The sequence below is a fragment of the Fukomys damarensis genome, unplaced genomic scaffold (assembly GCF_012274545.1).
Source record: "Fukomys damarensis isolate Sample0158 unplaced genomic scaffold, DMR_v1.0_HiC HiC_scaffold_24, whole genome shotgun sequence".
NCBI lineage: Eukaryota > Metazoa > Chordata > Mammalia > Rodentia > Bathyergidae > Fukomys > Fukomys damarensis.
This window is the reverse complement of record NW_022900936.1, coordinates 70,839,101-70,866,321: the sequence shown is the minus strand read 5'-3', so window position 1 is coordinate 70,866,321 and position 27,221 is coordinate 70,839,101. Positions and strand designations below refer to the sequence as shown.

Below are 27,221 nucleotides of genomic sequence, written 5' to 3'. Positions count from 1 at the left end.
ATTTTTTTTTTTTTTTTTTTTTTTTTAAATGGGACACAATTCAAAACCCATAGCAATCCAATACTGAGAATAATATTGACCTTACACTGTTTGGTGGGTCCACCCTGATCAAATAATCCCTTGAATGTTGAGAATCTCCCTGACTTCGGGCAAAAGAGAGGGGGAAACCCACAGGCAGAATCAGGAGGCCATATCTGTCCCATTACTGGCTCTGAGGTGCAGGAGTCTGGGTAAAGGGTGCAGAGAGGACTGTGAGGCTTGGGATGCTCCCTGCTGGCAGCCAGGAGACAGTTCTGTCACAACCGCAATCCACCAAGAAGCCAGCTTCCAGACTTCCAAGAGCTCAGCCAGCTGGCATTTTGATTTTAGCCCTGTACAACCCTTAGCAAAAAACCAGCTGAGTCCACCTGGATTTCTGAACCACAGAACTGCAAGATAACACATTTGTGTTGCATTGAATTATTAAATGTGTGGAAATTTGTCCCAATGGCCAAAGAAATATAGTTATCTTCTTATTTAGTGCACCCTTCAGTGGCTTAAGTCAAAGAAATGGTCACTGCTAGGAATTTCTCAGGGCCTGATGCTTCCCAGTGCATTGCCCCGGATTTTCTCGATAGCCCTGAGAAGTGTAGGTGTGTTATCCTCCCCACCCATTCCAGAGGAGAGGGAGAGCTGAAGAAGCCATTTGCCTGAGAGGCCTCATAGAACTGGAGTTGCAAGCCAGGTTTCTTGCTTCCAAGTCGCACACTCTGTTCCCACAGCCCATGGCCGCCTGTTTGTCCCCAAACATCTGCTGTCTGAACACAATTACAGCTTCTCAGCTCCTGGGCCTCCCTCTTCAGGTTGTATGCATTCTGTTACTGAGAAATGACAAACAGACCTGGTGGACAAGTTCCCTGGGACAACACAGAGGAAAGACTCCCTGCCATGCAGAGGACCCTAGCTCGGATCTGTCAGAGCAAGGGGGAAGTACGTTGAGAGGAAGCTCCCCGGGAACTGCGTCCACTGGGGGACAGTTCCTCAGGGGCAGTGGATCCTGATGAGCAGGCAGGACTCCAAGAGGATGGAGTTTAGGTATTTAGGGTGATTGCAGGGTGTGTCTTTGCTTGCCTTCCCTCTCCAGTTATTGGTAGGAAGTGGGTCAGACCAGAAGTTCACACACCCCTCAGCCTGTGGCCCTGCCCTCCCACCCGACTGAGTCCGTCTTGGTGGCTGAGGGTACATCCCGCGGTTGCCTACTTCTGTAACCAAAAGAAAAGTGGTGAGAGAGGAGAGGGATCAGGGAACCACAAGGGCTGAGAATAACTTCCTAGCCAGCCTCACTTCCTGTGGCTTCAGCTCAACCCACTGTAATGCTCATTAACTCTGTCTTTCTGTGGGTGGGAACCAAACAGCCTGTGTTTGGAAGACAGCTGCTGCCTATTAGAGTTTCCTCAGCAGTTCCTACTTGCCCTTCATGAGCCTGGGGTGGTGTCCCCTCTTCCACCTAGCCCTCTGCAGGCTGAGGTGAATGAACAAGTCTTCCCTAAGCTGAACCTCCCTTGGGAGCCAGGAGAGCCGACTGAAGCCAATTCACCCCCTTCTCTTCTCCATGTGTCCCCAAATGCTGTCCCACTGGGGAGTCCTTCCTAACATGGAAGCTCCTGCCCCGTAGGTTGGTCTAGCAGCCTTTGCCCTGGAGGTGGCATGGTTTTGTGGACAGAACTCAAGTCTCACTGAACATCTGCCCCTGGGCTGGGCCTCAGCGCTGAATGAGACAGCTGGAGGAGGAGTATGAGCAAATCTTTGTTCTGCCATTTGCTAGCCGTGTGACCCTGGGCTGGTTGCTTCACTTCTGTGTCTTCACAATTGTGTCCCACAGAGGAGAGGGAGGAAGGGAAGGAGAGAGAAAAAAGAGAGGAAAGAAGGGAAGGTGGGAGGGAGAAGAGACACTGACTTTGTAAACTGTAAAGCTCTATGGAAGTGATGTTATTAGCCACTATTTGTTAGTTGCTATTCCCTCTTGAACACCGTGTGAAATAAGCGTGGCACTACTGATGTACCCAGTACAGAGCAGAGAATGAAGGCTGTTGAGCAGGAATGGGAACTGGATGCCTGACTTCTTGGATGTGCACTCATTTCTGCTTTCTTGTGTGGTGGCCGTAGCTCCCAGGAGTCCAGGGGTGATAATATCTGTTGACAGTTATCACAGTAGCGACATTGGGCACCTACATTCCCCAGGCGCTTGCTAAGTGCCAAGAGCCAGATAAACCCAGTGACGCCTTTGATTATCCCCACTTTCCAGATAAGAAAACGACTCAGTAAGGAGAAGAAACTTTCCAAGTTCCCTTTTCTAGAAAGAGGCAGAGCTGGGATTCACTCGGGTACCTCTGAGTCGGGAGCCTCGATTGTCACCTCTGTGCCATCCATGTATGCGGTTGGACATCTCAGCTCACATGCTGGAAATGACCAGGGACTGTAAAGGACAGAGCAGGCTGGGTGGGCAGTGAGTGAACCCATCCCTGCAGAGGCATGACCAGCAGCTGGCACTGTGAGCATCAGGAGATGGTTTCCTTGTTAGGTGGGATGGAAGAGGAACTTAGCTTCCAGATCGGACAGGGTTCTGTAGGTCACTAACCCAGACCAAAGAGAAGATGTGAAATTTTTAATTGTGGGTGGGAAAATTCCATTTGGACTTTGAGAGGACCAGTTTTACTACTTGTGGCGATGGATTTCATTAGCCGAGCATGGTTACTCACACCTATAATCCTGGCTCTCTAAGAGGCTAAGACAGGAGGATTGGAAGTTTGAGCCCAGCCTGAGCTAAAAGTACATTTTAGCGATTTAGTGAGCTGAAGTTTGTTCCAGCAGTCTCAGGGTTTGCCAAGCTACCTGTGTCCCAGCCACAGAAGGAACTCAGTACCCAGAGATGTCTCTTGGTCAGGGCTGGACCAAGGATCATGTCCTCCCTATTGTTTCTCTGCCTGGGCCCTTGAGGTTAAAAGAGAGGAAGGGAAAGCTGCTTCTCCCTAGGATCCAGGCCAAGGGGAAAGAGAAAGGGGTATCACGGCCAAAGGAACAAGCCGCTGCTGGCCTTCGCCCCAGCCTACCCAGGAACACAGGCCCAGTTTCTGGGCTCTTGTCTTTTTTTTCATTCATTAATTTTATTGGTACTTCTTAGGTATGCAGTGTGCTGACATTCATCATTGGGAATTTGTAACTTTACATAACATATCTTGGTTCTTATTTTTTCCCCATTCCTCTGCCCTCACTTCAACCCCTCTCCCCTCCCCATTTACAAAGACTTTGTTGTAAAGTATATTGTGATGCCTGTCTGGGCCTCATTTTTCCAAACTGTGACTAGAGAGATGTATCAGTAAGAACTACTGGTTGCAAGTAAAACACAATCCAGTCAGGCCTAAACAGGTAATTCTTGGCTCATGTGACTGATGAGTCCAGGGAGAGTTCCAGTTATGGGGAAGTCTGGATCCAGGGGTTCACATGGGATTGTTATGGGATTCTCTCCAGTGTTTGGTGCTGCTTTCTTCCAGATGCCTCTGTCCCAGGCCAACTCTATGCTTCAAATATCAGCTAATGCAGATTGACTCTTCACCAGTTGGCCAACCACAGGAGATCCTGGGTGGTAGCCCCTGCAGTTCCTGGTGCTGATGCTCATTGGTCCTGCTTGGTCATGTGCCCATCTCAGACCACAGCTGCTCTTCTCTCATTGGCCAGTTTGGGGGTCACATGATCTTCCCTAGAGTTGGAGGTAGGGTTAATTCCACAGAAAGCACAAGGAGTGAGAATGGATTAGGGATGATTTCCCCAAAAGGAAATAAAGTGAGGATATCAGAAAAGAGGAGAATGAATGTGGGATAGGCAAAAATGACAGATGCCCTCTTCAATGTCCAAGAGCTGGTCTTTGTTTAGTGTTCAAGAGCTGATCTCTGTCTGTCTCTCTGTCTCTGGCCACTCCCCTCTCTCTGACTCTCTTTTTCTCTTAGGGATTGAACTCAGGACTTTTGCACTGAGCTACATCCCAGCTCTTTTTAATTTTTAAAAAATTTATTTTGAGACAAACTCTCTCCAAATTGCCCAGGCTGGGTTGAATTTGAGATTCTCCTGCCTCAGCTTCCCAGAGTGCTGGGATTATAGGTGTGCATCACCATGCTTGGGGCTCTGACTATCATTAAATGAAGCCTAGGATCTGGCTGGGCTTCTGACAGTGGGCTCCTCTGAAGTGTACTAGGGTCAAAGAGCTCGTTAAGAATGCAATGAAAACCACAGGCTTCCTATCTAGAAACATGCACAAGCCTGACTCCTAGGTGTGGTCCCTGAGGCGCTGCACGGTCTCGATGCCATCCCAAGTACCCTGGCCAGGGATGCCACTTTCTTTCCCTGGACTCACCATGCTGCTTCCCATCCTGAACTTATAGGGGGACCTTGAACTTGCAGCTCCCTCTGACTTGGTTAATGTCTCCCATCTATGAGTTCTCATGTGCTGTGAACCTCTCCTCAGTCTCTCTTTCTGCTGCAGGTTTCAACCTTTCACATGCACATAATCTATTGTATATTTTATGAATAACTAGAAGAGTGGAGCTCAGAGACTTCAAATACAAAGTAATGGCAAGGCAATGGAAACATTAATTCCTGGATTTGATTAGTACATGCTGTTTACATGTATTGAACTATCACACTCTACTCCATAAAAACACGGTAACTGCATGTTAATTAAAATTCTAGATAAAGTGTCTAAGGAAATGGGACTGTTTACCCAGGTTTAATCATTACATGCTGTATACAGTATAAGTGTCAAATTATCACACTGTACTCCATAAATTTGTGTAATTGAAAGTATAATTTAAATGTATTTTCATACAATTATTTGGTTAGAGTCTACCTCTTCTACCACAATGGACTCTGTATGGTAAAGAGGGCACTGGTTTTGTGCCCTTTGCGAAAATTTTTTTTCAGTCCTGGGGCTGGAACCCAGGGCCTCGTGCATGCTAGGCAAGGTTCTTCTACTGAACTCCATCCCAGCCCTTTTCTAAATTTCAATTTGAGACAGGCTCTTGCTAAATTGCCTGGGCTGACCTTGAACTTGTGATTCTCTGACTCAGCCTCCCGAGTAGCTGGGATTACAGGCATGCACCACCACGCTTGGCCTGGTCTTGGTCTGGAAGTCCTGTTCCGTGAGTATCTTAACGAGCTCAACAGAAATAATAACAGTGAAGGCTGCTGCCGAGAGCCATCCAGTGAGAAGGCAGGCTCAGGTACATTGCAGTGTATCCTTGCTGGCCTTCTTCACTAGATCTGGCACTGGGCACCTTACCTCTCTTCATCAAAGTCAAAACGTCCATGAACAGTAAACATTTTTAATTGATTCAAGGCACTGAGGCAGCCACTACTAAAGACACTCATGAAAAAGGACTTCCAGAACTGTTTCAGAAAGCAGTGAGAGAGATGGGATGAGTGTGATCCAGGCAAAGGAGCATACTTTGAGGGGGGATTAATGACAATGTGTCTTTTACTGTACTAAATCTTTCTAAATTTAAACACATGCTGTGTTTTTCAATTGTACCGCATATTTCCTGGGCACTGCCTGTACCAGGCAGGGTGCCAGGAGTACCAGGAGCGTTGGCACCCAGTGTCCCAGCCCGTCCCCATGGAAGACCTGGGTCCTGCCCCGGGTCACCCACAGACATCCGCTGTCTTCCCTCAGGGGAGTGCTGCTTGGCGTCACGTTCAGGAGTTAGTTCAGAGCACAGCATACACAGGGCTCATCACGGACTCTCTGTGTCCACTTGCCCTGTGCTATGAATTGAGGATCCAGAGGTAAGAGAAAAATACTCTGTTTCCCTGACACTTAACATCTCCTGGGGGTGATGGCAGAGGGCTTGAAAAGACACAAAAAAGCCAAAGCACAAGATAGACTGTGACACACTCCCACGAGACATGTAAACCAACCTACAGCGGGAGTTCTGAAATCTGAGTGATTTCTCTCTCTCTCTCTCTCTTTTTAAATTACTCAGGATTTGAGCTCATGTCTAAGAGATGCTGGAACACGTGGAAGATGGACCAGCCCTTTGTCAGCCTTCTAGATGCTTATCCAACAGAGAGGGGAGCAACCAGGGACTCTGGGGCACATTGGGAATGAGGTGCTGGCTCGCGGGCTCCCCTGGGCAGTGTAAGGCTCTGTTAGGTAGGACAGCTGGCTCCACCCACAGGAAGCCTTTCTGTGAGCCGGGGTGGTGCCCGGCACCCTCAGAGGTGAGCCGCATGCTTCACTGCCCTCGGTGCCCATCTCTGAGTCTTCCTCCCAGGTCTCTGAGAAGATGGGAGGAGATGAGACACGTGGGGAATGGGTTCAGGAGAGTGCACGGCCCCCTGCCTCCTCTTGGTTCTGACACACAGGCGGGGCAGGCGAGGCTGGAATCCCTGGTCAGGAGATGTCTCACCTCCCGGCTGTTGCTGGTATGTGAAGTGGGTGCTGGCCTCAGGGTAAGCACCAAGTGCGAGCAGAGGCGGCTCCTCGGGTATCATTCTGGTCCCTCGTCTTGTTCTTTCTCTGTGTTGTTTTCCACCTGTTACTTACCTCTGTCTCCCTCCCGTCCTCCCTCATTGAATTCCCACTTCCCCATTTACTCCCTTGATAAGCACTTTCCCCACCTTTTAAAAAGTCCGATTTTTTAATTGTGGTTAAATGCACGTGATGTATAAACCTTGCCATCTTAACAGTGTGCAGATGCAGTTACCACACTCATAGGAGTGCACAGCCATCACCACTATCCACCTTGGGAACCCTTTCATCTTGCAAAACAGAAACAGTCCCCACTGAACACCAACTTCCTGCCTTTTCTTTGCCAGCCCCTGGCTCACTAACCTACTCTGTATGAATCAATGGAGCCCTGAAGTATTTGTCCTTTTGCAACTATCATGTCCTCAAGATTCACCCTGTCGTGATATCTGTCAGGACTCTCTTCCTTTTGATGACTGAATAATATGCCAGTATTTGGGTAGACCACACTTGTTTGTCTGACCTCTGTGGGTAGACACAAGGGTTGCTTCACACCTTATTGCGGATGTTGTGTGTAGATGGATCCTGGCTCTGTGCTGGCACTGGGGCGGGGGATGAACTTGGTCCCTACGCTGTGTGGCTGATGTTAGAAAGTAAGCAGGGCCAATGAATCCATTATTTGAGGCTGCAGTCCGTCCTGCGAAGGTGAAGAGCAGTGTGGGACAGGAGAGATGGAGCTGGAGGCTTTGGAAAGGGTCTTAGGAAATGGTCTCTGGGGTGCGAGGAGAGGAAACTGAGGTGGACGGAGCTGGCAAGGCAGAGGGTGGCACAGTCTTGGTCTTTAGATGCCACTTCTGCTGCCCTCCCTGGGCTCATCCCCTGACCTCCAGGCCCCGCACTGTTCCTGTGGCCCCCCTCTTCCTGGCTCCTATTCAGTCTGTTCTCTCTCCCACTGCTCAGAGCTACTGTTCTTTGTCTGCGCCACCCTTGCCTGTCACCCCACAGGGGCTCTTCTTGCTCAGGGCCTATGGTACAGGGCCCCTCTTGGCCTCAGCATACACCGCTGCCTTCAGAGTGTGAGGCCGGATCCTGCTCTGCAGCCACCTAAACTGGCGATATGAGTGTCTCCTACTCAGAGCCAGGCCGATGTGGCCGAACCACCCCAGCAGTATTGGCCTTGGCCCCAGATGTGGAGCGGTGCCCTGCCAGCCTGCCTGCTGGGCCAGGCCCCCTTGTGCAAATGCTCAGGGGCTTGTGGCTGACAACCATCCACCATGGCCCACCATCTCTCCTGTGTGCCTTGGTCACTTCCCAGCTTCCTGTCACGTGACTTCCATCTCTGTTTACTTCTTCCTCTGACCCCCTGGCTGCAGCATCCCTGGGCCACCAACTTCTTTTGAGTCCGATCTTCTGAGTTTAGACAGCCTCTGCCAAGCACAGCCCTTCTGAACTTCCAGCACTGGGGAGCCTTCCTCGACTACACCCCTCATTGTCACACTGGGAATGGAGGTCTGCTTTGCGTCATGACCTTGTGTCTGTAGTTCCTCTGTACAGGGCCAGAAGAGGACCAGCTCCGGTGGCTGGCAACAGGCCAGTCCTGGAGTCATGGGGCGAGCATTCCATAGTGTGCACCCGGGCAGCCTAGACGTGGATGAGAGAGGTAGAGGCTCTGGGCCACATGGAAGCTGGGGATCCAGACCCTGTGATTTGGAGTCAGGTGTTTATTATGGGTTGAATTGTGCACCTGTGAGCTGTGAACATGACTTCTTTTTGGAGAAAGCATCTTCACAGAGATAATCCAGAAGTGTGGTTACTCGGGGGCTCTGATCTGGCAGGACTGGGTGTTTTCATGAGCAGGGGAAACTGGAACTCAGACAGACATGCTCTTGGGAGAAGGCAGGAAGGTGGTGGCAGAGCTGGGGCAAAGGGGCAGAAGCTAGAAAGAGCTGGCCCTGAAGCACCAAGCAGCTTCTCCCTCAGAGCCCTTGGAACCAACCCTGCCTGCACTGCTTCAGACCTGGGCAGCAGTCGCTGCAGCATTTGTGCCCTCCAGGCTGCATTGCCTGGCTTGGCTACCCAGGAAGTGCTGCAGTGTCTGTGGCTGTTACCAGTGGCTCTTGGGCCCTTTTACTTTGGACACATATGGGCTCCCGCCAAAGAGTTTAGTAATCAAAACTTTAACAAGACCCTCACAAGAATTTTCATTAGAGTCTAATAAAGATTTCTGATATGCTTCCAACTGACACAGTGCTGGGCAAGGGGCAGGGCTGGTGACACCCGTGTGTTATTACAGGGCTTCCCTCTTCAAGGTAGAGGGCTTTCTGTGGTACCAGGGTTCTCTGTGATTCAACCTCAGCCTTGCAAGGGTGGCTCCTGAGCTGTCCTGCTTTGGAGAGCTGGAGCCCGAGGCTCCTGCATGCTGTGGACCCACACTGTCTCCAGCTCTTTCCGTGCCTCCTGGTTGCCCCTGAACCTGAGGTGGGTCTGATGGTTCCAGAGAGCTGAGCCTGCCCAGTCCTTCCCCGGCTATTGAAGGGCCCTGTGGGAAGAGTCACTAAGCTCCCACTGGGCTCTTCTGAGCGATACCCTGCTGCGGTGTGAGATGGGGACTGGCTAGCCACGAGTGTGGTTGGCCAAGAGGTGAGTCCATGGCCCTGCCTCCTGGTGGGAAATAAGACAAGGGTGCACTGCCCAGGCCACTTCACACTACTCCTGGAGCCTGAGTGGAGGGCCAGTCACTGGTGGGAGAGTCCCAGGCCCGGGGCTAGCTGCAGCATGCCACCCTGGGCAGGATCCGGGTCTCCTGGAATCCAGGTCCTCCCTGTGAAGTGGCCCTGGGAGAGCATCACTTCCTGGGGTGCAGGTGTGCAGAGTGGCACAGGGGAGTGCTGGGCAGTGGTTGTTGCAAAGTTACTTGCAGTCATCGTGGCGGCAGTGATGATCCTGTAAGGGGACTCGGGCCACGACGCGTTCTCCCCACAAGGTGCCATGAGGAGTCTACAAAGCAGCCCGCTCTGTCCTTCTCACATGTGTTGTGTCAGGATGCGACTCATATTCTTTGGGGGCTCTTTTTGAGTCTTTTCAGGAAATTCCTGGTTTCTATCCCTCAGGGTCTCTCTCCACTCAGCACCCCTCACACCCTCCTGCCACTGCCTGCTTGTTGTCCTGTGTGCGTGCTCCATGCACGGAGACCTGGCAAGCCTATGTGCAGCAGAGGGGCAGTGACTATTCCTGCGTCTGAAGTCTGTCATGTCCCTGGCATCACCCTGGAGCCCTGGTGCCCCAGTGCGGGGCATGGAGGGCCCCTGAATGTCCACTCAAACACTCCTGGTTTGCAGACTTGAACGATGTGGGGCAAAGAGCCCTTGGGCTGTTGCTGTGTTAGGTGCTGTCTGTGTGTTACGTTCTCAGATTTTGTTCCATAACGAATGTTAAGGTCTGTCTGACTTTAAAGTCCAGATTTCAAGCCGTTCTGGGGTACTGTCTGACTGTCTGGAGAAACGCTAGCCCAGTCCCTTGTTTTGCAGATGGGAAAACAGGCTCCCGAAGTGGGAGCCAATGAGGTGGGATGGAGCCCGGATGTCCTGACTTTCAGAGTCCTTCAAGCCCTCTTCAGGGAGCACTGACCTGCTACTGGGGGATGCCCAGGGCCGCCAAGGGAGGTCTAACTCATCAGTGCCGCAGTGGTTACACTGCAAGCCTCCGTTAAACTGGCCACTGCCGTATTGGTTAATCAAAGGGTGATGATTAGTAGGGAAGGGCGTGAGAATGTCTCCAGTGCCCAGAACACACAGTAACATCTGGCACATCTGCCATGGTACGCGCTGTCCTCGAAGCCCTCACTCTTCTCCTCGAAGCCCTCACTCTTCCCTTCCCATCCCCATTTCTTCACATGCGTCGAACTCCTATTCGGCCTTCATAACAGTTTCCTGATTTCCTGTCCTGCCACCCCCTCCTCCAAAGCTGGGCATCATGATGTAATAATTTTACAGTCTAGCTCTCCCAATAGACTGCAAACTCCCTGAGGGTAAGAAGTATTTCTTATGTGAGTAACTACAACAGTACCAACAGTTCCCAGATCATGACATTTGCTTTTACCATAGTGTGAAAGCACACCCATGCACCATTCTGCTTTTTACTTTTGGCACAGTATTTAGTAAATTCCGTGAATATTCAATGCTTTATTATAAAATAGGCTTTTAGTTGATTTTGCCTACCTGCAGACTAGGGTAAGTGTTCTGAGCACATTTAAAGTAGGTTGGAGTTGGACAGGTTGAGGCAGAATTGAAAACTTGAGTCCTGCCTGGGCAACTTAGTTGGTTTTGTGGCTCTGTGGTAGAGCTCTCCTGGGTTCCACCCCCAGTACCACAGAAAAAGTGGGTTGGGTTGAACTATGATGTCTGTAGCTTCTTTGTATTAAATGCCTTTCCAACTTAGGACATTTGAATTTGTGAGGGCTTATTGGGATAGGAGCCTGTGGTAAGTTAGAGAGCAGCTGTGCCTACAAAGTGCTTCTTTGCAGTGGGTCTTGCATTACCTCATTTTATCTTTCACGACTTAAAGGCAGATACTATTTATCACTCATTAATGCTCAGATGAACATACATTCACAGAAGGCTCAGAAACTCACCTAAGGCTACCCAAAAGGGGGCAGAGTCTGGATTAAAATCAGTGCTGTCACGTACAGTTGTGCTGGCTGTGTACTGCAGAGTGCTCAAGGGCGGAGGGGCTGGTGAGGGTGAAGTCTTGTCCTCAGATGGTGCAGAATTGTGAATGTTGGAAGGGGTGATTTTTTTTCTGATTTATCAACAGGCAACCTGTGGTCTGGCTCCAGAGTCATGCTGGCCACCATTGCAGCATATCAGAATACTAATGGGCACATTCATATTGTCAGTGTCTGGTACAGAGTAGAGGATTAAAAAAAATAGGGGTGGGGATTTAGTTCAGTGGTGCTGCCACCTGCCTTGCAAGTGCAAGGTCCTGAGTTTGATCCTGAGTACTAAAAAACCAAATCAACACCCCCCCCAAAAAAAGTAAAAGGGAGATAATAAACCAAAGGCTTTTCTTCTTTTCTCCTTCCAGTTTTTTTTCCCCCGGTACTGGGGATCAAACTCAGGTTCTTGTGCTTGTGAGGCAGGTGGCAGAACCACTGAGCTGTATCCCCCTCCCTCTCCTTCTGTTTTTACACATATTGGCAGGACTAGATTGCCACTTCACAGGGTACTTGGTTAGGGAAGCCGCCTTAGAATTGGCTTGTACAGAGACAAAGAGATGGCTGAAACTCAAAGAGAGGTCTCCATTTGCAGACCACGCTACACAGGTCAGGAAAAAAGTATCCTGAGCAATTCATTCTGCTGCTGTGGACCTTTGTGAAGTTAAAGGGGGTGTTCCAAAGCCCTGGGACCTACAATGAAAGATTCATTTTGAAAACTAGCTGTATGCAGGGTGTTCTACTCCCAGGGCATTGGCTCCGGGCACAGGGGCGTGGGTCCCCCTCAGGGACCGGGGTCCCTGAGAGTGGTGGACTTGCCGCTGCTCAGTCTTCCTCAGAGCAGCTAGTCACCGCTGATCAGAGGTGAGCTCTGGACACAGGCAAGAAGGGGACTTCAGAATAAATTGTGTGCATGTGTTCAGATCCTAGCTAGGGAGTGGAAAAGCCCAAGGTCTCCCTGGTGGGCTGAAAAGTCACCTGTGCCCTTTGGATTTAACTTCTGCCCTTGTGTTGTCTGTGGGAAGTGACGCGCTCCTACAGGCTAGCCGCGCCCTTAGAGGGTGCCTTCATTGTTTTGGGCTTCTGTTTAGCTGAAGGAGAACAATGTCCCCTGCTTCGAAGATTGAAGGAGAGGGTTGGCGTGGTGCGCTAAGGTCTAAGAGAGAGTGCTTCGTGATTGGAAGGCACTGTGTGTGTCTTCTAACTGCGCTGTCACTAGGTGGTCTCCTTGCCGCTCCTGTGGGGCACTTCACCCCAGCTCCATCTGAGCATGCTTGGAGGTATGTGGCTGAAGTGTGGGCTGGGAAGGAAACAGCCAGGCAGCTTCAGACTGGAAGGTATTGGGGCTAGGCAGTTGTCAGAAGTGGAGAAGCTCACCTTTGTTCTCACAGTGAAGCGGGAACAGCAGAGGAACACTGGGGAATGGAATTTGGGAGTGGGGCTCTCCTCTCCTTGAGTTGCACCTTGGAGGTCTGGGGCTGCTCCTCTAAACAGCAGATCCCACAGAGAGAGGGAGCAGAATCCAGGATCTTGGCCAGGAAGTACAGGTCCTCCTTCAGGCTCCTTACCGTCTGGTTTTGGTCTTTGTCTCAGCTCACACCCCCTTCCCAAGCCCCTCCATTCTGCAGTGCCCCTGTCTGTCCACCAAATTTGCAGACTGCTTGCATCTTCATCTGTCCCTCAAACCCAGTAGTGAGTGGTATTTCCTGAATGACGATGCTTCCCACTGGGGGAGCAGCAGAGAGGTTTTATTTCCACTGTGAAGGGTGGAGAGCACCTGGTGTTTGTGAGGGAGAATAAGCAGGAAATTCAGCCCCGGGACTGTGAGGTGAGGTTGGAGAGTGGGACAGGCCCTGTCAGCTCCTGTGTGGGGCAGAACAAGAAGCTGGGAGGAGGGTGTGCGTGTGGAGGGGAGCAGCAGAAACAATGCTGTGGGAGTCTGCGTGTCGAGAGACTAAGTGCACGAGGGTATTCACTACGGGAAAGGGATAGACTGTAAAGAGGTGTTTGAGGGGCCCCAGGACAGAGGTCAGGGCTTCCCAGTCTCCACCTGGAAAGCAAGAGTGGGCAGCAGCCGCAGGGAGGCCCAGGACAGGCGGCAGGAAGGGTGTGTGAGGGCCACTGTGCCCCTCCACAAGGGGAATCGAGGTCACAGCCCGGTTCTGCTGGCGGGTGTCATGGGTCAGAGTCCCGAGGTTCACAGAAAGGAGGAAGAACCCTGTGACGAGAGGTGTCCAGGGGGCTGAAGGACGGGGTGGCTGGGCACCAGGTTGGGGCAGAAGTTATTGCTGTGAAGAGGGATTTCCCTCGGAGGGCTCCAGTGCAGGGTGGGGCTGGGCAGTGGTCCCGAGGAGGTGAGGGGTGGAAGAGGTGAGGTCTGGGAGAGAGCTGCCCATCATCGTGGACATGGGAATGGCCTGGGCAGTGGGGAGAGTGGACGTCATGGGGCGGCTGTGCACCGGCAGCCGGGCCCACATCTGCAGATGATGACTCCAGGGGGCGTGGTGAGACACCCATGAGTGTGTGCTCCACCAGAGTCCATGGTGACTTCTGGCGTCACAGCCCCATGGGCTCCGTGAGATCCTCAGGACCTGGGGCCTCTGCACCGTTGCTGTGCCACCTCTTAGGGTGCTGGTGCTGGGTGCCACGATGCCACTCCTGTGCTGTTAGAAAACAGCCACAGCGACACCCATGGCCCAGGGGAGGCTGGGAACTTCTATGGGGGAAGCAGTGAATCTGGGGGAGGTGACATCCTCCACCTGTGGATGAGAGCGGAAGGAAATGCCTGCTGCAACCTGGCCCAGGTGGCTATGGGATGGGAAGTCGTTTGTTTGAGAAGCATTTATTGTGCTTGGACCTTGGGTTGCAACAGATAGGAGCTCGTGGCCAGGTGGACAGGTTACACAGGCTGTGCGGTCTTCAGAGAAGGCACCAACCCAGCAGTGAGGGGCTCTTATACAGGCCAGGGCTGGGGTGCGAATAGCAGCACAGGGAAGGCAGCAGGTAGGAGACTCCTTCGTTCATTCACTGTTTAGTCAACAAGTATTTATGGGTGTGGATCCAGTGATAAGTGAGAGCAGTTGCAGTGCTCCTTGTCATGGGGCTTCTCCCTAACAGGGTTCTCTTCCTCATGAGTCAAACAAGTGCACGAATGGAGTGTGTAATGACAACCCGTGCTAGGGCTTTGAAAGAGCGGAATTCAGATCTGTGAGTGCATTTAACAAAGGTGTCTGATCTAGACTGAGGGTTCGGAGAAAGATGAATGGTGATTAGAAAGAGGAATGGGCACAGCCATTTAGGAACACTCCAGGTGAAGGGAACAGCATGTGCAAAGGCCCAGGAGACACAGAGACTAGAGAAACAATGTCCAGTATGGCAGGGGGTCCGGTGGGTGGCTGAAGCGACATTGGGAAGGCACACAAGGGCAACTGTGGACCTTGATGGCTCTATTAAAGATTTTGGCCTTGAGCCACAGATGGGTTTTGTTTTGTTTTTGGTACCAGGGATCGAACTCGGGTCCTTGTGCTTTCGAGGCAGGCAGCGGAACTACTAAGCTAAATCCCCGGCCCATCCACAGATGGGTTATAATCTGGGGGGGTAACTTGAAAAGGGCCAAGTCTGCCAGGCAGAGAGAGACACAGGATTGGGAAAGGTCACAAAGGCCGAGGGCACTGGAAGGGCAGAGTGACAGCCTGGCTGGGCTTTTGTGGCTCAGGGGGACAATAGACGAGGGGAGCTGAGAACCAGAGGGGTGGGAGGCTCATTCACCTCTGCCTCCCTCTGGAGTTTTGGGAGTGGGGCTAAGAGTGAGGTCTCTCACTATGGCTGCCTGACTCTGGGGCCTCCAGGTGGGCGCCTGTTGGAGTGTCTCCCGACTGATGTTGAAGGCCTGGCACCCACCTCATGGCATCCTCAGGAGCTGAGGTCTCAGAAAGTAACTGGTCACTGGGAGGAGCCCTCAGAGGGGACCCTGGGACTCTAGTCCCTTTTCGTTCTGTTGCTTCCTGCCTGCCGTGATGCCTTCTCCACACTGGCTCCCACCATGATGCACCACCTCGCCACAGACCCCAAAGCGACAGGGTCAGGGACTGAAAAGACTCTAAAGCTGTGAGCTGAAATCAACCATTTTTCCTGTCAGCCAATTCATTGTAGATATTTTGTCACAGTGACAGAAAGCTGGGTCACACATGAACCCAGCATATTCCTTGCCAGAGCCAGTTGGTGTGACCCTTCCTGCCCCACTGGAAAGACATCTCTGCTTCTGGATGCTCTGTCTCTTGAATCAGAAGCTGCCAGAGACTTGGACTTCAAGGCTCCTCTAGTCCAAGGCTTCCTATTGCTAACCTAAATTATCACTGAATCTCCAATGGCCCCATAGGACAGCTGCTGGCTTCAGCACTGATGGACGGGGTCACAAGACCTCACTCCCTGGAGGCTGGGTGTGCGGGCCCAGGACAGGGTGAGGACACAGTGAGGACCAGGAAAGGCAGCCGCAGCCGCAGCAGGGAGCTCCATGAGGTTATCTATTAAGCATGGCCGTTACCTATTTCCCTGTTTGTAAGAGGAGAATTTTGTCTTGTTTTTGTTTTTTGTTGTTTTTTGAAACAGGGTCTCACTATGTAGTTGAGCCTGACCTAGAACTCACTTAGAGGAGAATTTTGGTGCAGATCAAAGGGGAGTTCCCCTCATGGCCAGGCACAGCATGGCTGTTGTGCTCACTCGTAATAATAATAACAAGGATGAGCTGAAGTCCTGGCTGCCGGAGGACTCAGGGTTCAGCTGCTGAGTGACCTGGAGCCATTCACTGCCCTGGTAGATTGCAGTTTTGACTAATCCATAGGTTTTTTTCTTTTTTGGTACTGGGGATTGAACTCAGGACCTTGTGCTTGCGAGGCAGGTGTGGCGCCCCTGAGCTAAATCCCTGGCTCATAGATTTAATGCATGTGGTCCTGAAATAGATCAGCAGATTTAATATCCTGCGGTGCTGCTGAGCAGCTGTAAGACTGGGACTGGCATCCAGAAATGACAGGAGCTGCTGGACGACGCCCACTGAAGGTACTGGAATGAGGGTGCAAGCTAACCGGCTTAACTGGGCATGGTAGCCATGCGTGAGCCACGAGGCTCCCCAGAGGCCAGCGTTTCCTGTCAAGATGTTTCCCCTAGGGATATCCTGGGATCTCTGGCTCACAGCCACAGTGTGCTGGACAGATCCACCATAGCTGCAGGTGGGCAGGGATAAGGTCAGGCCTGGCAGAGGACCGGGTTCCCCACATCTAGAAGGCCTCTGGGGTCTGCACCCTTCTTCCTGTGTGCCCGCCTCCTGTCCACGCCCAGGCCCCTCTGCACTCATCATGGCAGCTTTCCAGAGGGGCCTCAGAAGCTGAGTTGCCTCAGTTTAGCCCTCTGGCTTGGCTTGGGCCATAGGAGAGGACCCAGGGAGGCAAAGAGGCGCTGCACCTCCACCATGCCTCTGGTCAAGACCACAGCACAGCAGAGGCGAGGCCAGCAAGCCCTACACCTGCTGCTTGTTTTGGGGAACCCGGAGAGCAATCTCCCTTCCTTCTCAGCTGCACTGCCCTGGAGCAGCCAGGAGGAAGTGTCCCACCCCAGGAGTGGGCGCTGGCTGTGGGTGTGGACCTATGGCTGTGCTGGGTTTGGCCCGGTCTCAACTGGGTTTGTCTTGGACACACTGGCCCCTGTCATGTGGGCGCCATCCCTCTGGGGCTCAGCCAGTGCTGCGGCCTTAGGAAGCTTGGTCAGACAGAGGCCTGGAGCACAGATGTGCAGACAATGCCAGTAGGAACTGTCTTTGTTTATTGAACGCTTACTACGTGACAGGAATTGGTCAAACTGTATCTGTGCCCTTAATCTTGTTAAGGCCTATGAGCAGGGTACTATTATCACCTTCTTTAAGAATGAGTAAAAAGAAGCATCCATTGGATGAGTGACCTTCTCAAAATCACACAGCTCAAAAACTAAGGAGGAGAGCTGAGATTGAGACTCAGCTTGCCTCTAATCCCTTCCCACAACCGTGGCCAGGCACAGTGGTAGCAGTTTCGAAATCATTTGCAGTACCAGGCTCTTAAAAACACACTATTTCAATTAATTTCAACAGACTCCATTGAGGTAGGTGTTCCTACTCTTGCTGTCTTTGACAGACGTGGAAACCAAGGTGGAAAGGCTGACTGCTTTGCCCAGGGTCTGAATGGGAGTCTGTGGTGTAGCTTGAGTACTGCCTCTTCCTGGGCTGTACAGCTCGTGCTCCTTTTTCCTGCCCCTAACATGGCTTCACCCAAAAGCCAGCGTCCTGCTGCGTGTGCCTCCTCCTCCTCCTAGAACTCTGGCCCTGGGTCGGGTGTTGTCCTCATGGTGGTTTATTTTAGGGGCCTTGTCACAGAGGAAGCAGGGCCAGTTCATGATTCACAGCTGTGGACAGCAAGCGACACACACAGACATTGCTCCCAGGGCCCCACAGACTAGGCCAGCACGTCCATGTGCTTCTTGGGGATGAGTTTTAGTGTGTGTGGGTGTCAGGGTAGCAAGCGGTGTCTTGTTTTTGGTAGTGTTGTGGATCGAACCCAGCACCCAGCACCCTCGCACCCATTTGGTTCTGAGACACAGTCTTCTTAGGTCACTACTTTGCCCAGGCTGGGCTTGATCTTGTGGTCCTCTCACTTCAGCCTTCCAGCGTACTGGCATTAAAGGTGTGCCCCATCGTGCCTGGTTTAAGCGATGTCTTAATGTCACATTTCCGTTTTTGCTGCATGTATTGCATGCACTAACATTGTTAGCTAACTTGTGGTGAAGTGTACATAAAATAAAATTCACCATCTTGACCATTTTAAGTATACAATTTAGCAGCATGAAGCACATGATTTTTTTGTGCCATCATCCATCTCCAGAACTTTTATTTTCATCCTAAACAAAATCTCTTTTTCCCATCAAACACTAAATCCCCAAGCCAGCCTTGCCTAAAGTGGGGGAGGAGACCCTGTCAGAGTGAGGGAGGGGCCTGTGCCTGGGGTGCAGAGCTGAAGCTACCACCCTTAGGTGCCGTCCACGGCTTCCCCTCCTGCTGCTGGTTCTGATCAGAGGAGGGAAGGAGGCTGCAGCCTTGTTCTGGGCCGATAGTCTGTGTCTCTCCACCTTGTAGAGCTGCAGAAAGGGCTCAGTTTAGCATTTATTGAGAGCCGGAGGGAGCAGAGGCAGAGCAAGGTCGATGTCTGTCCTCTGCCTCTTTCTGAGCATGTGGCCTTGGGTGGGTTCTTCATGTCTCAGAGTCGAGAGCAGGGATGGCAAACCTTTTAGAGACGAGTGCCCACATTGCAACCCCAAACCCACTTAATTATCACAAAATGCCGACTCTGCAAATAAACCTGAGGACTAAGGTTTCAATTTAGAAAAAGCAACTCATACGTTAACATCGATTGCCTTAAAAGAAGAGTAACACCTATGGCATAGGTTCACCACCACCAGCCTAGGGTCATTGTGAAGATCAACAAGAGGATGTGCATCTGCGGCTTTGGGTGGGTCGAGCACACGGTGGCCTGGACGCAGGGACTGCCTCTTCGTGGACCACTGCTGGGCATCAAGACAGGCTGTGGCCCAGGGCCTTCTCAGTGAGTCAGATGAGGCCACATGGTGCGACCTGTCCAGTTACTGTGGTTGTGGGGTATTCGTCAGGTGATTAACATGGGGTCTACCAAGCTTCTTCATTGCGAGGTTAATTAACAATACTGTGTACTCACCAGATAACTAGTATGTAATCAGCGTTTTGTGGGAATGCCCTTGAGATTGTATAAACACTCTCTTCCTCATCAAACTTGCACCCCCTGGTTTTAACATCATGTTTTGTCAGATAGTGACTTTATCATTTCATCATTTCTTGTACTTTTTTCCCTGTCTACCTATTTTATTTGGAATTTTGCTGCAAGGCAGAGCTTTTCTCTCCCCTTTGTCTATTGATTTATTTATTCATGGACTCACATTTCTGTTTCATTCAGTGGGTTATAATCTTTCATTTTGATGTGCAAATGGTTTTTCTCTAAAATGAAAAGTATATGAAAAGCTTGAAGAGTGGTTCATAACCTAGTGTGGTTGTATCATTAAATAATAGTGTCAAGCAGTTTCTATATACCAGACAATGTTCTCTGTCTGCTCCTTATATTTGTATCATTTCTTCACATAGGTGATAGCTGTTCCTTGTTGTGAAGTAATTCCAAAATGTACCAGTGTAAAACCACAGACTTGCCTAGAATCGCACATTTTCTATGAGTCAGAGTGGCTCACCTGAGTGATTCCAGCTTGAGGTCTCTCATCTGTTCACATTCCTGATCTTGCTAGTGCTGCAGGTGGTGAAAGGATCCACCAAGACTGGGGGATCTGCTTTGGTGATACCTGGTTCCTGTGGCTGGGAGTAGGAAGCCTCGGCTTCTCCCTGCCTGGACCTCTCCTCAGGGCTGCTTGAATACTCTTGCAGCATGGCAGCTCTCACATGTGACCTCACAGGGCTAGCGTAAGGAGGAAACCACAGCGCCTCTGTGACTTGGCCTTGGAATTTGTACCCCATCGCCTCTGCCATATTGTTTTCTTTTTTCATTCCCGGGAACTCAGGACCTTGTGCTTGCCAGGCAAATATGGTGCCACTGAACTAAATACCTGGCCCACCTCTGCCATATTCTACTCTCTGGGAGCACAGCCCTAAGTGCACCCTACACTTTCTGAGAGGGGAAGGGTACTCACAGGCCCCCAATAAAGAGCAAAAGTCAAAGACTTTGTAGGAGTACAGCTGCTGTGACATCTGTTAACTCTTACTCCAGTCTGTGCTATAGCCCCACGAGGGAGGCATTACCCTGAGCAGCTGGGGGACTTGCTCAAGGTTACACAAGTGGCTGGGGGTAAATTTGGAACGGGCTGCCCGACAGCCTGCTTTCCACATTCTCAACCACTACCTGATCTGACTGGGCCTCGAGGCTGTACCTTGCTGAGCTGATGAAGTATTCCTGAAGGTGCTCAAGGGAGAGACGTGGCTCACTGCGGCTTTGGAAAGCACCCTGATGCAGGCTGGAAGGTGACGGGAGAGGTGACCCCTTTCTCCCTTTGCCCCAGGAAGCCCATTCTCATCTGCCGCTCCCTACCTGCTCATTCTGCAGGAGGATCATGAAGATAGGCCATGGGGCGTGGAGGAGGATGGCACTTGTGATGCCAGCCAAGCTGTGTCACATTTTCATGGCTGTGACACGATACCAGAGGGATCACCCTAAGGGAAGAAACAATTGTGAGGCCAGAAAGGGGAGAGAGAGAGAGAGAGAGAGAGAGAGAGAGAGAGAGAGAGAATATGAAAGAGTCAGGGTCCTCATAGCCCCCTCACAGGGCATCTTCCTTGTGTCCTACTTCTCCCAACAAGGCTCCACCTCGTAAGTTTCCAACACCTTCCTATAGTACTATGACCAGCCTGGGACCAAGCCTTCAACACAGGAGCCTTCAAGGGACATTCAGGTCCAAACTAAGTAAAGCTCTGGGGACACGGTAGAACAACGTAATGGACTAGGTGGAGGGTGAGGGTGGGACTGTATGAAACCTGGCCCTTACCCTTGGGAACATTCTGTCTACCTGGAAGATAAGAATATAAACATGAGATTGTTTCAAACCCAGGTTTGGTGTGGCTAACTGCTCAATGGTATAGACAAGGACCATGTCTCTGTCTCTTTCTTAGAGGCAGGGTGCTTCTGTTGTGCCTTTTATTTTATGTGAAGTGAACAAAAGACAAAGTGATAACAGGATGGTGTCCTATTGTGGCACAGGCAGGAGAGACCAGCATCTGGCCCAGGAGGTAGGATGGGGCAGGACGCTTAGCAGAGGGAACAGCAGAGGACCCGTCACTGGGACCTACGCAGACTAGAAAGCACCGTGAGGAGGGCCAAGGACCTCAGGCATCCACAGGGGCATCCTGGGGCAGGCAGGTCTCAGCATCTGGAATTTCCACGTGAAGCAAAGTTACCAAGTGTGAGCTGGAGTTTGGAGCGAATGCCTTTTAACCCTCAGTACCCTTTGGTCTTGTTTGGGGCTCAGTCTTGGGCATGAAAGTGGAGAAGGGACCAGCACAGGTTGGGGGACTCCGGCTCCACGGGGGCAGCTTGGGAAAGAAGAGAGGGAGGTTCAGGTCCACGCATCAGTGGCCTGCAGGCTGTGTGGCAGGCTGACCTTGGTGAGGGTCAGAGTGTGTGGTGAGCTGCAGTGGGGCCTTGTCAGCATCAAGACCCTTGAGAGATCCCGGCCTTCCCACTCGGTGCCTGGAGGAGCACCGGGAAAGCCGCTGTGCAGCGCTGGGCTGGCCCTGATGTGGTGGGGGAGAGAAGAGCTTCTTCATTTCTCTGCAGAGGTGGTTGAAGTTGGTGATTTGAACCCCGGCCTTGCCACTTCCTGCCTGTGGGGCCCACGTTAGGAGGTAGGGGATAATTCCCCATCTGGCACACGGGGATAATTAATCCCCACCTCCTGGGGTTGGGGGAGAATCAGTTCAGTCAGGCATGTGACTGTAATTGTTCCACAGCAAAGCGCTTTATGACCCTTGGGGAATGTGACTGTGAAACGAATCCCCCAGTGACAGCCAGTATAGCTTCGTGGTCAGCAGATACTGTGTGCTGGGACCCGGCTGGGTGTGTCACAGCTATGGCAGCTGCAGAAATGATGGGCTCCCTCTCTGCCTCTTGAGCCCGGTGAATAAAGCCAATTTGATAAGAGCACCCGGCCCCGGCTCTTTTGAGAGGGTGGCATCTTCTGTGAAAGCATCCTGTGGAATCCACCTGGGTTTGATCAGCAAGGTAGTCCAAGGGAACCCCTGTCTCAGCCAGATGGTTCCACCCCAGCCAGGAGGGGCTTTATCTCTGTTTGCTTTGTTAGAGGCCTGAGCAGAGTGTTGGAGCCCAGCCTCAGGGCGACATGACAGCCCTGGCGGGTCCAGCTGGGCCCAGGCCTTCTGAGGATGCCTGGAAGAGAAGCTTTAGCTGGACTTCTGTGGACATCAGGGTGAGCACTGGGTGAAAATGAGATGGCTGGTAAAAGAGGAGCTCCTCCTCTTCTCCTCCTCCTCCTCCTCCTCCTCCTCCTCCTCCACCTCCTTCTTCTTTGGTAGTACTAGGGATTGAACCCAAGGCCTTCTTAGTGAGCTATGTCCACATCCCTTTTGAAAACTTTTTTGTTTGAATCAGGGTCTTACTAAGTGACTAAGTTGCCCATGCTGGGCTTGAATTTGCTATCTTTTGCTTCAACCTCCCAGAGTGCCGGGAATATAGGTACGGACCGCCATACCAGGCTAAACCTCTCTCTTTTTAAAAAATAAGTATGGTACTCAACCTCAGGTATTTTGTTATAGCAGTAGAAAATAGAATGATACATACTTAATGTAGAAGAAAAGAAGAACACTGAGATTAAAAAATGGGATGCAACAAAAACCAAACCAAATCTGAGACTAGCTATTGGTGCAATATATTGGTTGCACATTTATATAACCATTCATTATTAACCTAACTGTGCCCCCAAAAAGTACTAGAAAGGGCAGTCTCTATTCCTTTCACCCAATTATTGCCATGTAAGAAGGGAGCCCAGTGTGTCCAGATCTCTGGGTTTTCAAGACAATTCAGAAAGTCACAATGTTTATGTAAAATTTTCTGCCTTATGCAAGCTTGCAACTAAAATATTTAGCATGCTAAGCTCTTGAACACTTTGTAGGTGAACTAAATCTTCAGCCAGCTCAGCCCTTGGTGATACTGAATGACCCTTTGGCTTTGGTTTCTATTACAAAGGCAGGACAACCTGCAGGAAGGAGTTGGTGCTTATTCTGGGAATAGAGTTTAAGTATGTGGCAAGGAGTAGGAAGGGTTCCTGAGCCCTGGAAGTAGGAAGACCATGGCATACTTGGGAAATAAAGAACTTGATAGGAATAGGGTGAGAAGAAGGAGGAGAGGTTGATGTGTGTGTTTCAATCCTGCCCCATTTCCTTATTCCTGCCCTCCTTAGGTGTGTTCCAAAACAGCCCAATTCTGGGGTACAAGGATTGACCTCCAGGTACCATGAGACCAGAGAAAGAGAGACAGGTAGACCTAGGGTTTGCACAGAGTACAATTCACCAAGGGGCTTACTGATGGGGGTGTGGCCCTGGGCACCATCGAGAACAGCTAGAACTGCATAGTTTTGTTCAGAAGAGGGGAACATACTTGGGTTAGGACAGAATGACTTCATTGCAGTCGGGATGCACCTGCTTTGTCTTAAGCTGAAGTCAAAGAGTCAGACGCATCCCTGGAGCATGATGTAAAACTCCACACACCACTCAGGTGGTTCGGTCTATTTCTAGTTTTCTGGGAAACCGAGCAGAAAAATTTGGCTAGGTTTGTACTGGGACAGTCGTGGCAGTTAGGCTGCAGTCTTGTGAGGCTGAAGTTGGTTGGTTTTGAGTCAGGTTGTTCAGGGACCTCACTTGTTCCCCAGGGACAGTGGTGATGAAGAAGTCAGTATAGCTGGTGATGAGGGTGGGAAGAGCAGTGCAGAAGGCAAGGGGGAGAAACCCAGAGACATCTGGGGAATGTGTGATGGGATGGTGCAATACTTCCTGACGGTCGGTCAGCTTGTCCTTTAATCAGAAACAGCGACACCCCGAGTGTGGCTGCGGTGTGGCAGTCCACGTGGGTTTTTCAAAAGCTCGAGCCTCTGCCTCTGAGTTTCACTAAATGCAGTGCTGCAGCTGCAAAATGAGCACTGGCCTGGCTGAGTGAGCGGGGGCAGGGGGCGCTGTGGGCAGGAGAGGCAGGAAGACTGGATCCAGAGTCAGGGCCCCAGGCTCTGGCGACAGCTCCCTCAGGGCTGAGATCCCACTGGCATCGAGTCAGCTGCAGGCTCCACAACTGCCAGGGATCGTAAGGTACACAGTGGAGTCTGTGCGGCACCTATGGTAACACGTATCTGCTTACAAAATGCTACAGGGGTACCAGAGGGATCCTGGTATTGCATTCTGACTTTAAGTTTGCTTTCTTTTCTTTTCTTTTTAAATCTGTACAATGGGAAATAATATGATCTGTCTTGTGAGGATGCTGTGAGGACCAGATGATCTTCGAAAGGTGTTTAGAATGATTCTTGGCACGTAAGATCCCCCCGTAAGTGTTGCTGTCATTACTGCCACTGATACTATTTGCATTATTTTTTCACCTATTGTGGTGCCCACTGAGACTCCCAGCAGCCTGTCCTCCTCTCGTGGTGCTGGAAGTTAGGAAGGAGGCCACTCTGCTCCTCCCTCAGGGGTCCTGTGGATCTTGTCTCTGCTTCTTCCCGCCCTATTTCGAGTCTCCTTCTCCACGCTGGCTCCTTGCACCTGCTCACTTTACACAAGGCTGTACCTGTAAGGCTTTAAGGCTCCAATGTCGGGCACAGCTGGCCTTAGTTCAGCTGTGTCTTATGTGTCAGGTTCGAGAGAGAGAGGGAGAGAGAGAGAGATTCCTATGTACTCCAGCCCAGCCAGCTTGAGCTCCCCGCTTCCTGGGGGTGGTGGCCAGGCTCTGAGGGACACATTGATAGCACCTTTAACTAGGACGTAGTGAGCACATGAGTGTCCATGATGTGCCAGGTGATATTCCAGGCACAGGGACCCAGAGAATCCAGCAGAGCACACTCTGCCCCTGGGAGACCTTTCTGCTGCGAGGCCTTGTTGGGCAGAGGTCGTGGATCTGTAGCAGCATCCCAGGCCTCAAGCGCCCTGATCTCTCTGTCTCCACTCCCTGGCTTTAGCGATTACCATCCTGCTGTTTCCCCTTCGCTGCCTTTTCTTCCTTTCCTACCCTGTCCCTGGCAGCCCTGTCTTTCAGGACCAATGTTTCCTTTCTCCCCTTGCAAGCTCCCAGCCGTCCATCCCTCAGTTCGCCTACCACGTCCCATGGCCTCTTCTCTCCGACTGGACTTCAGAGCCATCCTCACGGACTCCACCTCAGGGCTGGCCCTTGGCTCTACTTTCTCTCTCCTCTGGCCAGTCGTTCTCACATCTGTCTCCTCTTCTCCAGCCAGTCCTGGCATGGCTTCTCTTGGCTTTGGTTTCTCCTTTTCAATCCATCTTATTCGTCAGCCAGATTAATATTCCTGAAATGCACCGCTGACGTCACATTCTTCAGTACTGTCTTCTGGGATGAGTTCAACCTCCTCCTTGGCATCTCAGTTTCCCAGACCTGCCTGCAACTTGCCTTTCCAGTTGTCCTTTTCCAAGTTCCCTATTTTTGATGGCTGTGTCCAAGCACCCAAAATGAGCCCCAGGAAGGTTCGAGGCTCCTGGACCTCTATGCCTTGGGTGATTCTCCATGTCCTTCCCCGTTCACTTCAGTCCTTGGCTAATTTTTTTCTAGAGGACTGGCCTGATTCTCTTAGCTGAATACAGCTCGATTCCACCTGAATCTTGCCTCTCCTTCTCATGTGTTAACTGTGTTGTGTACCACCCTCCTGCACCCTGCTCTGTGGCTGCAACCTCCAGGTATGAAGGCTCCCCAGGTAGATACGTTATCCACGTGAAAATAGAATCTGACTACTCTCGCCCAGCTTCAAGCTTCTTTCCCAGTGCCCGAACCAAGGAGATTGGCACCTCTAAGCTCTGGCTGCCTAGGAAATCTGGAGTTGGTCTGGTTTCTAGTACACAGGAAGGTTTTTGAGGACAGGGTTGAGGCGCAGTCATCTTTGAGTTAGAGGCTTGCAGAAAGTGGCCAGCGAAGGGGTGCCACGGCCGAGCGTGTGAATGGATGGTAAATGGGCGTCACCCCATGCAGCCTCCCGTGAGATATCCCTTTTCTGGTTCTTTCTCCATGGAAGTGAAGTGTACTTTTGTTTCTTTGTCTCCTTGCTTGGAATGGTCCTAAAGATACCTTTACTTCCTTGCTCTGGCCCCCTGTGAGGAACAGCAGAGGACCTGCAGCTCCAGGCAGGTGGCAAATGTCCTCTCCAGTGTAGACCACTGATGAGCCAAGGTGCAGGGCCCGCAGAGGGCCCTGAAGGTATTCGGTGGCTCTCCCTTCCATGTGTGCACAGTGCTGTTTCTTCCGAGTTTAACTTGACCTAAAAGTCAGTCATCGCTCAGTATCTGAGGGACCTGGTTCCAGGCTTCCCCCAGTGTACCCAATGTGCAGATGCTCAAATCTGTTATAATGATGGTATAGCATCTGCATATGACCTACACACGTCCTCCTGTGTGGGTCATCTCTAAATCACTTGTGATACCCGAGGTAGTGTGACTGCTGTGTACATAGTTGTTCTATATATTGCTATAGGGAATAAGGATGAGAGAAAGAAGTTCATACATGCTCAGTGTAGACATGGCCATCATAGGACTATCCTTCCTGGTCTGCCATTGGTTGGACCCACCAATGCGGGTCCTACAGATATGGGGTGCTGGAGATAAGTGTGGGACCAGCACCCAGCATGAGATGGAGTCTTCCTGGCTCTCTCCTTTCTCTCCCTTACTCACCTCACCAGCCTTTGCCTAGGCTGTGCCTTCTGCTAGGATGTTCTTTCCCATACCACCCTCCTCTGTCCCTGGCTCTCTCCTCGCAAGCCTCCAGACTTCTGCTCTGCTGTCATTGCTGTTGGGAGTCCCTCCGGACTACCACAGCTGCCCTCCCCTCGCAGGCTCAACTCCTGTATCCTGCCTGCCCTGGGCTCTACTTGCTGAGTTTGAACACTCATCTCTCTTCGCCCAGCTTGTGCACACCCTGCAGGTGCAGGGGCCCTTCCCTGCCCTCCTGCTCTCCAATGCTGCACAGCTCTGGACACACGGCAAGAGCCCTACTATGTGAAGGGATGGATGGGGCATGACTAGATGGGTGGGTGTAAGAACCAGTGGGCAAAACAGGTGCCGGGTGGTGTGTGTTGGTAGTCACTGCTGCAGAATGGTCACGGCAATCACAGAACCTCACTGGCATGCAGGTGCTCCTGTACCTGGAGCCCTCTGGAGGCAGCGAGGCAGGTTGGCTGGGCTCCGCTCGGCTTGCT

The 27,221-nt window shown here is 51.4% G+C and overlaps 1 protein-coding gene and 1 long non-coding RNA gene across 5 annotated transcripts in view; one reads left to right on the top strand and one right to left on the bottom strand.

The window, feature by feature from the left end:
- Srgap3 (SLIT-ROBO Rho GTPase activating protein 3) overlaps positions 1–27,221 on the top strand; it is a 227,324-nt gene that overhangs the window by 60,692 nt on the left and 139,411 nt on the right. The window lies entirely within an intron of this gene.
- LOC104858485 lies at positions 3,692–20,373 on the bottom strand. The gene is made up of 3 exons (XR_779159.1): positions 20,187–20,373; positions 19,497–19,717; positions 3,692–3,736 (listed from the first exon to the last, which is right to left on the bottom strand). It is a non-coding gene; the product is annotated as an uncharacterized LOC104858485 (long non-coding RNA).